Raw genomic sequence first — 14,348 nt, 5'->3', positions numbered from 1 at the left:
AATGATGAGGGTGAATCATTGATTGGCTGCCTCCTGCACACCCCCTACTGGGATCGAGCCCACAGCCCAAGCATGTGCCCTTGACCAGAATCAAACCCAGGACCCTTCAGTCCGCAGGCCAATGCTCTACCTACTGAGCCAAACCAGCTAGGGCTAGGTTATATTTTTAATTGTAGTCTACATACTTTATATATTACTAAAATTTGCTGGAATTATATTTATTTATTTCTAAAGGGAACAGTATATCATTAGGATAAAATGTTCCTAATGAAAATAAAAATACTACTTACTACTAACAAATATTTACTGAATCATAGTGTATATCAGGCACTGTTCTAAAGACGCTGAATTCATAATGTCCTTTTCCCCCAATAGCCCTATGAGTTAGGTACTATTATTATCATTGCCCTTTTAAGTATAACACAATGAAAGCTTACAGAATTAAGTAACTTGCCAAATATCACAAAGATGGTTCTGTATAACTTTAAGGTCTGAGCTCTTATCTTTATATGTGACTTCTCATCCAATACACTTGACATCTTAAGTCAACAGGTTGTAGAGCTATAGCATTTTAAAGCCAAAACAATTGCTAAAGATCAAAATGTGGTCAACCCCACCCTCTTCCTAATTTTACAGAGAGGGACTTGGATCCTGAAGTGATGTGACCAAGCTCACGCAGACAGTGCTGGAGCTGAGCCCCATGCCTGGACCACAGGGTTGTACACAGCACCTGTTCTCAGCTCTGTGCCAGGGAACAATATTCCCAGACTCAGAGGGGATTCAAGAACCTGTTCTGCTGGCGGGTAGCTGTGGTGCTGCCAACAATCTCAACTGCCTGTGGCCTCACGTAGGAAACACTTCTGAGATCTCCAAATAAGTGTGCATTCCAGTCTTACCCTTTCCCACCAGTCACACCACCTGCTGGTGGAAAGCTAATTACTGGAAATAGTGAATGAACCCATTCCCACTTCTGACTCACTGTGAGAAGGATAAACAATATGCAGCATGACATTTAGAAGATCAAAGTGATTAACTGCACAATCCATTGCGTAATTTGACTGCACTTGAATAACATAATTACACTTAATCTTCTACCCATTTTTAAAACTACTAGTATGTAAATCTTAGAATGTAATGAGAAGGAAAAAAAGGTTGACTCTTAAAGGAAATTAATAGGAATAGCTGACCTTTGTTTATGACTGAGTGTTTATGAACACCTATAATTCTTTCTTCCTTGTGCACAGACTAAAAGTAATAGTATTTCTTTAATACTCCTATTTTCCCTCCTTGTCCCTATGAATTATTGATAAGTATAAGGTTGATAGTAAGCTATTCTGTAACACTCTGAAAGCTTCTTCTGTAAACTTTTATCTGAAAGTGCCACCTGCATAAATGTTTATTTTTTGTTTTATGACTTTAAATTCAGACAACAGGGACACAGTTTAGTAGTCAGAGGACTAAGCTAGGAGTCAAGAGATCTGGCTTCTTATCCAAGATCTCTAACTAGCCAGCTGTGGGAAATCAGGCAAGCATTTTAACCTCTTGGACCTCTCCCTCAGTTCCAAGATCCATAAAACAAAGGGATGGGATTGGTCAGATGAGAGCCAAGAATCCTGCCTAGTCCTTTAGTTTTAAGATTTTACGATTCTTCTGGGAAGAAGCAATATTTATTGACAAAAAGGTAACACCCAGTGCTGCTGAAATACTGGCCTGAATCTGTGCACTGAACACTGAGCAGGGGATCCAGAGCCATAGGCACAGGGAACGTTTCCTGCAGGGCCACTGTTACTCAGATTTCTGGAGAAAAAATAATTCAACTAGTAGTTTAATAAGTAACTGGTAATAACTTAATGTATTCTTTCAAAACAGATATATTATGAAGTGAGAAATATTTTAAAGATAAAACTTTAAGGTTGTGTCTTTAAAAAGCCACTTATAGGTATATACCTAAGAGAATTAAAAACATATGTCCACACAAAAACTTTGACATAAATGCTCATAGCAGCATTATTTGTAAGAACCCAAAAGTGAAAACAACCCAAATGTCCATCAAAAGATGAATAGATAAGCAAAATATGGTATATCCACATAGTGAAATGATATTAAGCTATAAAAAGGAATGGAGTACTGATACCTGCTAACCAAACACAAAAGGACACATAATGTGTGATTCCACTTATACGAAATCTCCAGAACAGGCAAATAGGAACAGGGAGTAGATTAGTGCTTGCCAGGGGCTAGGAAGAGTGGGGAGTGGGAGTGATTCCGCTGGAGAGTGACTGAAGGCTCTAGTCTGTATGGGTATTTTTTTCTGGGGGGAGGGGAGTGATAAAAATGTTCTGTAGTTAGGTAATGATAATGGTTGTACAACTTTGTGAACATAGGAAGAACCAATAAATTGTATACTTTACTAGTGGTCACCAACCGGTGGTCCACTGGTGGTCCGTGAGGTCCGAAAGGTTGGCGACTGCGGCAAACTGCTGAATTCTTTGGTATGTGAATTACATCTAAACTTGTAAACCTTTGTCCCTATACTCCCAAGGCAAAGGGAAGAGACTTTGGGTTTAAATTCTTTCCTTAGAACAGCGATTTCCAACTTTTTTTCATCTCATGGCACACATAAACTAATTACTGAAATTATATGACACACCAAAAAATAAATTTTTTGCTGACCTGACAAAAAAAAGGTGTAATTTTGATTCATTTACACTGGAAAACTATTGTGTTGGCTGTTGTCATTTTTTAATTTGGCAATCTAAGGGTGCTGTAGTAATATATAGAAATGTTTAAAAATGCTTTAAAAATGCCTGAAAAATGTCTAAGAAGGTTTTAAAATCTTTAAATTAACTTTCCTTGAAACTTAAAATATGATATTAAGAACACATTCCCCGCTGCCCTGAAGCATGTGTCCCTCATAGATAAGGATTTGAACTTCAGTAAATAATTGAGAGTGACTTGTCAAAATAACCATTGGAGTGAGTGATGTACTCTCCCAAGATAACCACATGTAGTAGCCCCTCGCCCTATTTGAGATAAACATGTATGCATTGACATAATTCATTGATAGCCACCTGGGATGCTGCAAATGGGGTACAGGCTTTAAAAGTGGGGGACCCTGACCAGCTTGGTGCTCACCTGTCGAGACAGCCACAAAGGCACGTTCTCTTGTGGAGCAGCAAGTGCCACCGCTCCACACTCCTCTCTCTGATAGAGGATAAAAGAACGGCCAGTACCTCCCGACTGAGATGCGACCGAGCTCTTGGGTGAGGAACACCGGCCACCTGCATCCCGAGGACAGCACCACTGAGATCCCACTTAAGCCTGTACCCGCAGCACCAGGAATTATGTGAGTAATAAAGTGCTGTGTGATTTGCAACTGCACATGTTTCATGTGGTGTAACTCCTCTGGCAGTTAATTGAATTTATTTTGCATACGCTCAAAATTAAAATTAAAGCTTCTGGTCCCGTTTTTGGTCCTAAGCCTGCCCTCTGGTCCTGCTTGCGTAGAGTAAGCTCTTTGCTAGCAACTACTTGAATGTCCCACACCTGCACGGTTAAAGTTTATCTCAAGGGCCGCCTTAGATAAACACCCCAGATCCTTTCCCAGGATCTACTTGGGACAAAGGGAAAAAAGTCAGTGCCCCTGACTAAATAGTCAGGTATTTCGTGTTTTAAAAATTCATGTGGCACACCAGTTGAAAAATCACTGCCTTAGAAGACTAAGAAGAATAAAGGGGAGTGTTTTGTGTTTGAAATAATTAAGCTATTTATGGACATGAAAATTGACTTAGATATTAACTGAGCCCTATTATACTCTAGTATGTGGCATTCCAATACCAGTCATTGGAGAATGGAATGCTGAACAAATCAGACATGAATATATCATATTCATATTTAAACATTTGGTTTACTTAAATGAGACTTTGCTCGCTCTAATGACTTTCGTGCAACAATCAAATGCTTAAACCAGCTGTGTTACTTCAATATGAAAGCCCAATTAAAAAACACAATAGGGAAGGAAAAATACCTTGTTCATCGTGGCATTGTTGGCCTCACTAATCAACCACTAATGACATTTAAAAAATGGAAAAGCCCTCTGTTCCCGCAGCCTAGCACACGGCTCCCACAGGTGTTCCTTCACTTCATCCCGGTCTCTGTTCAGTTTTACTAGAGAGGGCTCCTTCCTGGAACAACTCACCTAAATCGCCACTGCTCTCCCCTCCCATTTGATGCTCTACACCTCCCTACCTTCTAAAGTATTTTTTCATAGCCCTCTGCAATATCTGGCTTTCATACTTACTTAATTCTTTATTGTTCATCTCACCCTACTCTCAGAGGACTTGGTCAGTCTTGCTCATGAACAATGCTTGGCACGTACTGGGAGCTTGATTATTGTAGTGAATGAGTAAACCAAATGAATGAATAATATCCCTTTTCTAACCTTTCACAATCCCCTCTGCATTCCTGTTTTTACTTCCTTCCTTAATCAGCTTACATTTAATGATCCTTTATTCCTTTGCTAATACCCTTAATTTCCTTCCTGTACCATTGCATTCATTTTGCAAAAGTATAACCTTGAATCCAGCTATATACATATGTCTTCTCTGTGCTGGAAAGCAGCTGAAAGTGGCTGAAAAAAAATTAAAGAAGTGGTTGAGCCGGACAACCAAGATGGCGGCATAGGTTAACGCCGGAGTTTGCTGCTTTGAACAACTACTTCAAAAGTGAAACCAAAAAACGGAAGGGACATCACCCAGAACCACAGGAACGCTGGCTGAGTGGAAGTCCTACAACTAGGAGGAAAGAGAAATGCATACGGACACTCAGAGGAGGCGCAGTGCTGAAGTCAAATTCTGAGGTGCGGAGTGCGCGGAGCGGGCTGGCGGCGGAGGGCGCGGTTGCTGTTTTCAATCGGGAGGGAGTCGCAGACTCTGAGCACCAGATCCGGGTGAGTCTTTAGGGACCCAGACTCAAACGGGAGAAGCGGGACTGTCTGGCTTCAGTCAGAGCGAGTGCAGCTTTCTCTCCCAGCTTTGCAGGGGGTGCTCGGACTCAGAGAGGCAGAGCCCCTGGGGACAGGACTGAGAGCCGCCATAACTGCTCTCTCCGGCCCACCCTGTTGATCCTGTGAGACCCGCCCCGCCCAAGCCCTGCACAGAGGCATTTGCCAGATAGCCTCAGGCAAAGGCTAGATTAGCACCTCCCTAGAGGACAGAAGTTCTCTCACTGCTGACACAGCTGATTCTCATAGCCACTTGGCCTGGAGGTCAAACCCTCCCTGGAATTAGCTACAACAATCAAGATTTATCTATAAGACTGCGAACAAAGACCACTAGGGGGTGCACCAAGGAAGCATAACAAAATGCGAAGACAAAGAAACAGGACAAAATTGTCAATGGAAGAAATAGAGTTCAGAACCACACTTTTAAGGTCTCTCAAGAACTGTTTAGAAGCTGCCGATAAACTTAATGAGCTCTACACGAAAACTAATAAGACCCTTGATCTTATATTGGGGAACCAACTAGAAATTAAGCACACACAGACTGAAATAACGAATATTATACAGACGCCCGACAGCAGACCAGAGGAGCGCAAGAATCAAGTCAATGATTTGAAATGCGAGGAAGCAAAAAACATCCAACCGGAAAAGCAAAATGAAAAAAGAATCCAAAAATGCGAGGATAGTGTAAGGAGCCTCTGGGACAGCTTCAAGCGTACCAACATCAGAATTATAGGGGTGCCAGAAGATGAGAGAGAGCAAGATATTGAAAACCTATTTGAAGAAATAATGACAGAAAACTTCCACCACCTCGTGAAAGAAATGGACTTACAGGTCCAAGAAGCGCGGAGAACCCCAAACAAAAGGAATCCAAAGAGGACCACACCAAGACACATCATAATTAAAATGCCAAGAGCAAAAGATAAAGAGAGAATCTTAAAAACAGCAAGAGAAAGAAACTCAGTTACCTACAAGGGAATACCCATACGACTGTCAGCTGATTTCTCAACAGAAACTTTGCAGGCCAGAAGGGAGTGGCAAGAAATATTCAAAGTGATGAATACCAAGAACCTACAACCAAGATTACTTTATCCAGCAAAGCTATCATTCAGAATTGAAGGTCAGATAAAGAGCTTCACAGATAAGGAAAAGCTAAAGGAGTTCATCACCACCAAACCAGGATTATATGAAATGCTGAAAGGTATCCTTTAAGAAGAGGAAGAGGAAGAGGAAGAAAAAGGTAAAGATACAAATTATGAACAACAAATATGCATCTATCAACAAGTGAATCTAAGAATCAAGTGAATAAATAATCTGATGAACAGAATGAACTGTTGATTATAATAGAATCAGGGACATAGAAAGGGAATGGACTGACTATTCTTGTGGGGGAAAGGGGTGTGGGAGATGTGGGAAGAGACTGGACAAAAATCGTGCACCTATGGATGAGGACAGTGGGTGGGGAGTGAGGGCGGAGGGTGGGGCGGGAACTGGGAGGAGGGGAGTTATGGGGGGAAAAAAAAGGAACAAATGTAATAATCTGAACAATAAAGATTTAATAATAAAAAAAAAAAAGAAGTGGTTGAATGTTTCATGTCATATTTATTATAAATTTGAATGAAACCTCTATCACAGGGAGTGCATTAGTGGTTGCCAGAGCTAGGAGTGGGGAATCCTGCTACAGTTCTTTAGTAACTTGACATGCCACTCTACAAGATGGTATTTCATGTCCTCTCTTTTCTCAACCCCCTTTTCCTTCCATTCTCACTTCATACAGTCACTGGAAAAACAGAAGCATTCAAGCTACTCATTGTCCCCCCATCAAATATACAACCTCATTGCAACCATTTCATCCCCTCTGCCTTCTCTCCAGTTACAGTGAAAGGTAAGAATCTGATCCTATCAAACAGCCATCTCCTGCCTGATCATCCCGGATCTTATCTCCTCTTACCTGTTCAAGAACTTCACCTCTTCAATATCCCCTCCTACTCCCTCTCCACTACATCATTCCCATTAACCATAAGCATGCTGTTAACATAAAAACATTCAAACCTGTAAAGAGTTGTTTGTGAGTTTATTTGAGCCAAACTGTCGACAACTGCCAGGAAGCAGAACCTCAATGGATTGGGATAATGCTCTGGAGAATGGTGGGCTGTATCTGTATTTATACATTGCAATCAAAGTAAGGGATGTAGGTGGGTTACATGAAATCCATTGGTGATAGACTAGAGAGGTGGGAGAAAGTGGAGAAACTTCTGGGATTGGATAAAAAGCAAAATGATACATACATACTTAGGTGGGTACAGGAACAATTAACATGATAATTTGTGCAATTTGTCCTGGCACCCAGGCACATTAGATTGTGCCCCAAGGGGTCCCCAAAAAGGAAAGTTACAAGTTACCCAGACATTTCAAGGATGTTATTATTGATGCAAAAAGACAGATAGGCTCAGTTAAGGTAAAGGTTGACCTTGTCAGTGTAGATACTGGCCTAGGATGTAACTACCCACCATAACTGCTTTTAGTTAAATAATTTCAGACCATCCTTTGTGGTTACTTTAGGTCTCTGGGTTTGCAAGACTGCCATGCAGGCCTTTCCTGAGCTTGTCAGGTTAGCATGGGCCCCTTTCATCCACATTGCTCTATAATTATTTCTTTTTTGTTTATTTTTAAGCAGCACTTCTTTCATTTCACTTCTCCCACTAGCTATGGTCCTGCTTTTTTGCTTTCCTGTATAGCAAACTCTTTCAAAACAGCTGTCTTCACTCACCATCTCCATTTCTTCATCTTCAATGGCCCCACATTTGTTTTTGTCACTACTCCACAGAAAGTGCTGGAAACAGTCACAGCTTAGTCTCTATCTAACTTGGGTTCTCAGCAACATCTGACCCAGGTGACTCCTCATATTTGAACTACTCTCTTTTCTATTAGCTGCCACAACCTATTGGTTACTGGTGAATTTTCTTTATCTTCTACTAAATAGAAGTGCTATGAAGGCAAACAGCTGGTCTCCTTTCTTTACTACTATAACTACAACGCCATAGAAAACTGTCTTTATATAGTAGGAGCTCAATAAACTGTGTGGAGTAAATGAATGAAATGAAGTAGGAGTGACTCAAGGGTTGATACAGAGAAGTCTTTTCCCAAATGATACAATGATCTCATTGCACTTCCATGACTTTTAAATACATTCAGTATGCTGATGACTCCCAAATTTGTGTCCCTAGCTCTGACATTTCTTCTGAGCTACTTATATTTAACTGCTTACTTGTTGATTCCACTTGGCCTGATAAGCACCTAAATTTAGTATGTCCAAACTTGAGCTTTTGATTCACCAGCAAAAATTCTGTCAGTCCTTGAATTTCATCTCCAGATTACCAGAGGGCACCCAGTTGCTAAAGCCAATGTTTTAGGTGTCTACCTAATTCCCCCCTTTCCCATACCTCCCACCATCAAACCCACAGCAAGTGCAGTCAGCACTCTCCAGAATAAACTGAGATTCATTCCTTTATTAGTATTGGCCAGCCCAGTAATAACCAACATTGTTCACCTAAATCGCTTTCATCATCCTGCCTTCTGCAAATTTTGTATATGTCACACAGATGACATCAATCTTCTATCAATTCATGGAATAAAATCCAAATTCCTTAGGTGACTTACACAGCCCTGTATGATCCAGCTCTTGCCTACTTCTCTAAGCTCATGTGATACAAAAAATGCTATTACATTTTTTCATTTCATTTATTATATTCTTTTGCTTCAGAATTTATGTGGATCTTTTTTATGATTTATATCTCTGCTGAATTTCTGATTTTGTTCATATATTGTTTTGCAACTTTGTTGAAATGTCTGTGTTGAATCTTGTAGCTTGCTGATCTTCTTAAAAAATTAATTTGAATTATTTGTCAGGCAATTCATAAGTCTCCATTTCTTTGAGGGGCAATCACTGAAAATGTTTTGTGCTTCTTTGGTGATGCCACTTGTGGCCTTGCATTGATGTCTGCACTCAATCGCTGTAAGGATCAGCAAAGACTACGGTGATTTCAGTGGTGAGGGTTGTGGGAGTCCACAGTGGCAATGAGAGCTGCTATGGTCCTTTTGCTCTCCTTTACCTCCACAGGGGAAGTCACAGCCAAGGGGATCTTTTTAGTGCCAAACTGTGCTGGCCTGGGGAATGGGGTGATGCAGGTACAATGCTTCCTGTATTTATCAATGTGGCCTTCATGGGCTTTTATGCTCCATTGGGTTGCTGGAGCTCCTTACTATACTCTGGAGCTTTTCCAGAGCTATTTGCATCCATTAATGATTGTCGACTTGTTTTTTTTGGTGGGGGGAGGAGGGAGGGTTGGGGCCTCCTAGCCTGCCATCTTGCTGATGTGCTTAAATTTGCTTTATAGACTGTGAACTACCCCGTGTCCCTTCTTTTTAAAAAAATATGTATTTTTATTTATTTCAGAGAGAAAGGGAGAGGGAGAGAGAGATAGAAACATCAATGATGAGAGAGAATCACTGATTGGCTGTCTCCTGCATGTCCCACACTGGGGATAGAGCCTGCAACCCAGGCAAGTGCCCTGACCGGGAATCTAACCATGACCTCCTGGTTCATAGGCTGACACTCAACCATGAAGCCATACCAGCCAGACCCCATGTCCTTTCAAAAAATTTTTACTTTTTCTTTTCTTTCTAGTTAGTTTAATTTTAGCCATGATTGCTTTTTGTTTCCAACCTAAGTACTTTAAGTTACATAAACATTTATTATAGGTATAGGGTCACCTACAGTGTGGTCACTCAGTAGAAAACTGTGGGATTAAATCTGACAATAATGATATTGATACAGTAATCAAACTAATAATACTGGATATCACTTAGATAGCACTTATTACATGTGTGGCATTTTTATACCTTTATCCATTTGACCCTCCCAATAACCCTGTACAATATGTACTTTCACTATATAAATTTCTCACATATGAAAACTGAGGTACAGAAAGTACAAGCAGCTTGTCCAAGATTACACACCCAATAAGTGTCAGAGCTGGAACTTAAAACCAGACAGTCTATCTCCAGAGGCCTGCTCTTAACAAAATAATGTCTTTCTGGAAGAATCCTTCTTAATTAATTAGATCATGAAATGTTGTAGGTTAGGTGACCTGTAAACTAAAACAGGAAATCATTTCAAAAGTAATACATATAAATGACACCTACTCAAAATTGTTTTTACAAGTAAGATCCTCAAATGTTCATTTAATTCCTAGTCTTTTGTTGTGGGCCTTTGTTTGGGAATGGCCATTCGTTTGGAATTCCACAACTTCTTCTTTGTATAAACTGCAATCATAATACATCATTTATGTGGAGTGAAACATGAAGACTTCCACCTTTATTGAGTCCTTCCAATCTATGCAACATAGCTTTGTAACAGAGACCATTCTTTCTGAACACTATGCCATATCCTAAAGTCATGGAATAGGCACCAGGAAGACTACACTTCCAGCCTCCCTTACAGTTAGGTTAGGAGCCATATGATTTAATCTACTCATTAGAATGCGAGCAGAAGTTTTATAAGCCACTTGCAGATGTAATCATAGAAATATTCTACATTTATTCTCAAGCCCCCCTTTTTTCCTGCTGAGGCAATCTTGTAGGATGGTTGGGGCAAAATGGAATACAGCTGATCAACCCACTGGACTGTGAAGTAAGTGAGAAATAAATTTTGATTGTGTTAAGCCATTAAGATTTCAGAGTCTGTTACAGAAGCTTCTATTAATTAGTTTGGCACCATTTTCCTAGAAATAACTATAATGTTGTATTCACACTGCATTTCTTTAATTAAATTATATAGGTACCATTAAAAATGACATGAATAGTCTTAGAAACAAACATAATTGACTCTTTGTGAGCATATAGTAAAACTGATAAGGAACAAGTATAAGAGAATAACCTATTAGACACAAGCTTTCAGAGTTGCCATGGACAGCAGTCAGTATGCTTTACATGAAAATAAGAGAATTGATTAACTGGCATATTAATTAGGTAGAGTTCTTTTAAGAACACTTTTATCATATACTTTACAAATGTGAACAACTGCAAATCACCTGAATAATTACTATGACTTTCCTAAAATAAGTTTGAGTTACGTTTTATTTATACACACATGGTACAATTAAGGAACTAGAATAAATGTGTTGGAAGGTGCAAGAATGTATGTTACTCCACAACTTTTAGAGAAAAGCCAAGTAAATATGAGATATTGTTCTTATCCTCAAAGAACTTACAATGCAATACAACAGGAAACAAAAGTAACTCACTCAAGGCAGAAAGTAAAGCATGCTCTAACAGAAGGAGAAAGAAGGCACCTCCAAGACAACAGGAGACTGAGATTAACTGTACCTGGAGAATGAGAGAGGGCTCATAAAGGGAGAAGAATTTGAGATGTCTTAGAACCTCAACCAGTAGTAGACCCTAAAACAAAGATTGAGGACAAGTAATTTATTTGGGTGATCATCAGGGGAATAGGTAGTAACAGAGGGAGAAGGTAGACAATAAGGGTCTCATTATTAAGTTACTAGAACTATTACAGTGATTTTGAAGAATCTGCTTGGGGTAAAGTTCTGGAAAACACTACACTAGCAAAACATACACCCAAAATTATTATTACCTTTTTTTAAAAAATTATAAGAGAAGATTACAAAAGTAGTAGAAATGAGCCAGTTGGACTGCAAGACTTAGGAAACAAGTTACAGAAGCAAAATTAGGTCCCTTGGAGCTTAGGAGAGGGAAAGCAAAGGTAACAGGCTGGGAGAAAAGAAAAGGGAGACTGAAAATGTGCTGGGTGTGCTCCTGAAAGGGAACCACCCCAGAATTATTTTAACCAATGAATAAAAGAGCTGGGAATTTATATGCTATTCTTTCCAGGTACATCTGGTCCACAGAAGTATCACTTTTATTCTTAGGAGGCCAAATGAAGGAAATAGCAGAAATTCAGTTCTAAAACAACTACCAGTGATCTTTGAAAATCCTAAATATTTACTTATTTACTTAGAGTCTGTATTTGCCAAATACATGCACTAATGATTTCAAGTAGGCAGGTTCTGAGGTGTGAGTTTCAAAGTGCTGTCGTCTCATTGTAAACATTTTAAAGGCTACGTAACATAATGTTTTCATAACCAAAGCAATTTAGTCTGTCATCTTTTAAATATTTCCCATAATAGGAGAGAAGGAATTTAACACCTGACAGATATATCTATTCCAATGATTCCTGAGCAAACATGACTTCCTAGTGTTGATCTGTAAACGCTCTATAAAACAAAAACATCTGGGGAGAAGAAATTAACAGCAACATGAATTATAAATATGTGGCTATGATCTAAATCTTGGACCATAAAACTGCTTCAAGCTAAGTGATAATCTTTATTTATTTATTTTAATTTAATTTATTGGTGTGACATTGGTCAGTAAAATTATACAGGTTTTAAGTACACAATTCTACAACACATCATCTGTATATTGTACTGTGTGTTTACCACCCTAAGGAAATAACCTTTAATACTACTTTTATTACTTACTGGTAATCTTATCAGTTTCCACTACTAGAAAGTGCCTATGTGGGTCATGCAAGCAAATGACATTCTATCATGCTATTTTATCTTTGTTTTTCTTAGAATCATTTAATATTTTTTAACCTTCAAACAGAACTAATCTAAAAAGTATACCTCACTATCCCAAGAAAGGTCTGATATGAAAAAACAAGCAAGTAAATTTCAATTTAGTGCTATCTCTGAGTTCCTAGGTTTTCAAAATAAGAACTAGTATTTTTCGGTGGGCAGGAATCAGTTTTTCTCCCCATGTAAGTCCCCATACACACAAGGAGACAACACAGCCAAATCACAAAGTATCAAACAATGACATAAACACCCAAACATTTTTTATGATGCCTATTATGACTCCACTGCTACTGGAATAGTTAAACTTCATAGTTAAACACCATTCTAATTTACTCTGGTAAATAGCTCCTAGTGCTACTTCCTATGGACTAGTCAGAAATGTCTGGTCATCGTTACACAAACCCTCCATGCCTTGCTTCTGTGTGGAAGGATTTCAGCTCCTCACTTCACTTCCTCTCCTCCGCAACGTACTGAAATCCTAGTGATTTATTTCACAGAGTCACTGAAATATCCCATTTTTTCACAAAAATTTCACTTAAAAGAGTTTTGTGTGTTTTTTATTATTAATGGTTCATTTTCTAAAAGCAGATTTAGGTAGACATTAAATACTAAAATCACATTCTTCTGTCTATTGAGGGTGCAGATTCTTTCCAAAGCTAAAAAGGATAATTAATCTAACCATGCCCTGAAAACTAGAATCTAAATGGCAAAAAATGTCTAGAAGCAGAAACTCTTCTGTCATGAGTAACACACCTGATTGTCAACTTTATTTTTCTGCTTTTGATTCTCTGTCTTTTTTTCTATTATCAAGCCTGATGTTTAAGGTAAAGAGAAGTAAGGTGTCATAAGGTAATATCATAAAGGTGATGTGACCCTAATGATTTCTTTATGTTAAAAATTTATTAAAGACTTGCTATCATATTTCTTTCAAATGTAACAAAAATGGCTAAATTAGTTACTGATACTTTCCCTATTTTACAGATGAGGAAATCAAAGGTAAAGGAGAAATTAAGTAATCTGCCCAGAGTTACACAAATTGGAAGTTCTAACCCATTCTGCCGAATTCCAGATGGAGTTCAGACCTCTGTGCTCTAAAGTTTATTTATATAACTAATGAAGTATCTTTGACCAGATCATTTCAAATAAGCCAATAGCTTCATTAGTTACTCTTCAACCAATATTAACAGCCAAACAAACAAAAAATGCTTTTATATTTCTAGAGTACTTAACTGGCTTTGAAAATCTTCTTACTACCATAAACAGTTTGAATCTCACAATAACTCTATAGGATTTTCACCATTTTAGATAACAGGAAAGAAAAAAAGAGGTATTATAAATTACCCAGTCATACTGCTGAGTAGCACATTACACAGACATAAGCCTTCTTATCCTAATATCAGTGCTCTCTGTAGAACTGTTAAAGACTTTAGAAGTATTTAATACCTTTTCTTAAGTATGGCACTCAGGAAGTACTCAGTGAACTATCATGTTTCTAATTTCATCAAATTACTTTGAAAACATTCATTAATATTGCTTTCATACTATGTACAAACTATGATCATAGACATTATTGTTAATATGATTAATAGAGGCCAGTCATTGAATTCATGGAATTTTCAATGCCAGGCACTGTAGTAACTAGATTGACAAACATGAGGCTTAAGTTACATGGTTTCTACAATTACATT

The 14,348-nt window shown here is 38.6% G+C and overlaps 1 protein-coding gene across 4 annotated transcripts in view; it reads right to left on the bottom strand.

The window, feature by feature from the left end:
- Positions 1-14,348, bottom strand: part of FAM13A (family with sequence similarity 13 member A) — a 282,952-nt gene that overhangs the window by 169,549 nt on the left and 99,055 nt on the right. The gene's annotated exons all lie outside the window — the stretch shown is intronic.

Source organism: Myotis daubentonii, chromosome 1, assembly GCF_963259705.1.
Source record: "Myotis daubentonii chromosome 1, mMyoDau2.1, whole genome shotgun sequence".
In the NCBI taxonomy this organism is placed as follows: Eukaryota; Metazoa; Chordata; class Mammalia; order Chiroptera; family Vespertilionidae; genus Myotis; species Myotis daubentonii.
Note: the sequence above shows the minus strand (reverse complement) of the source record. Positions and strands in the feature narration are given on the sequence as shown.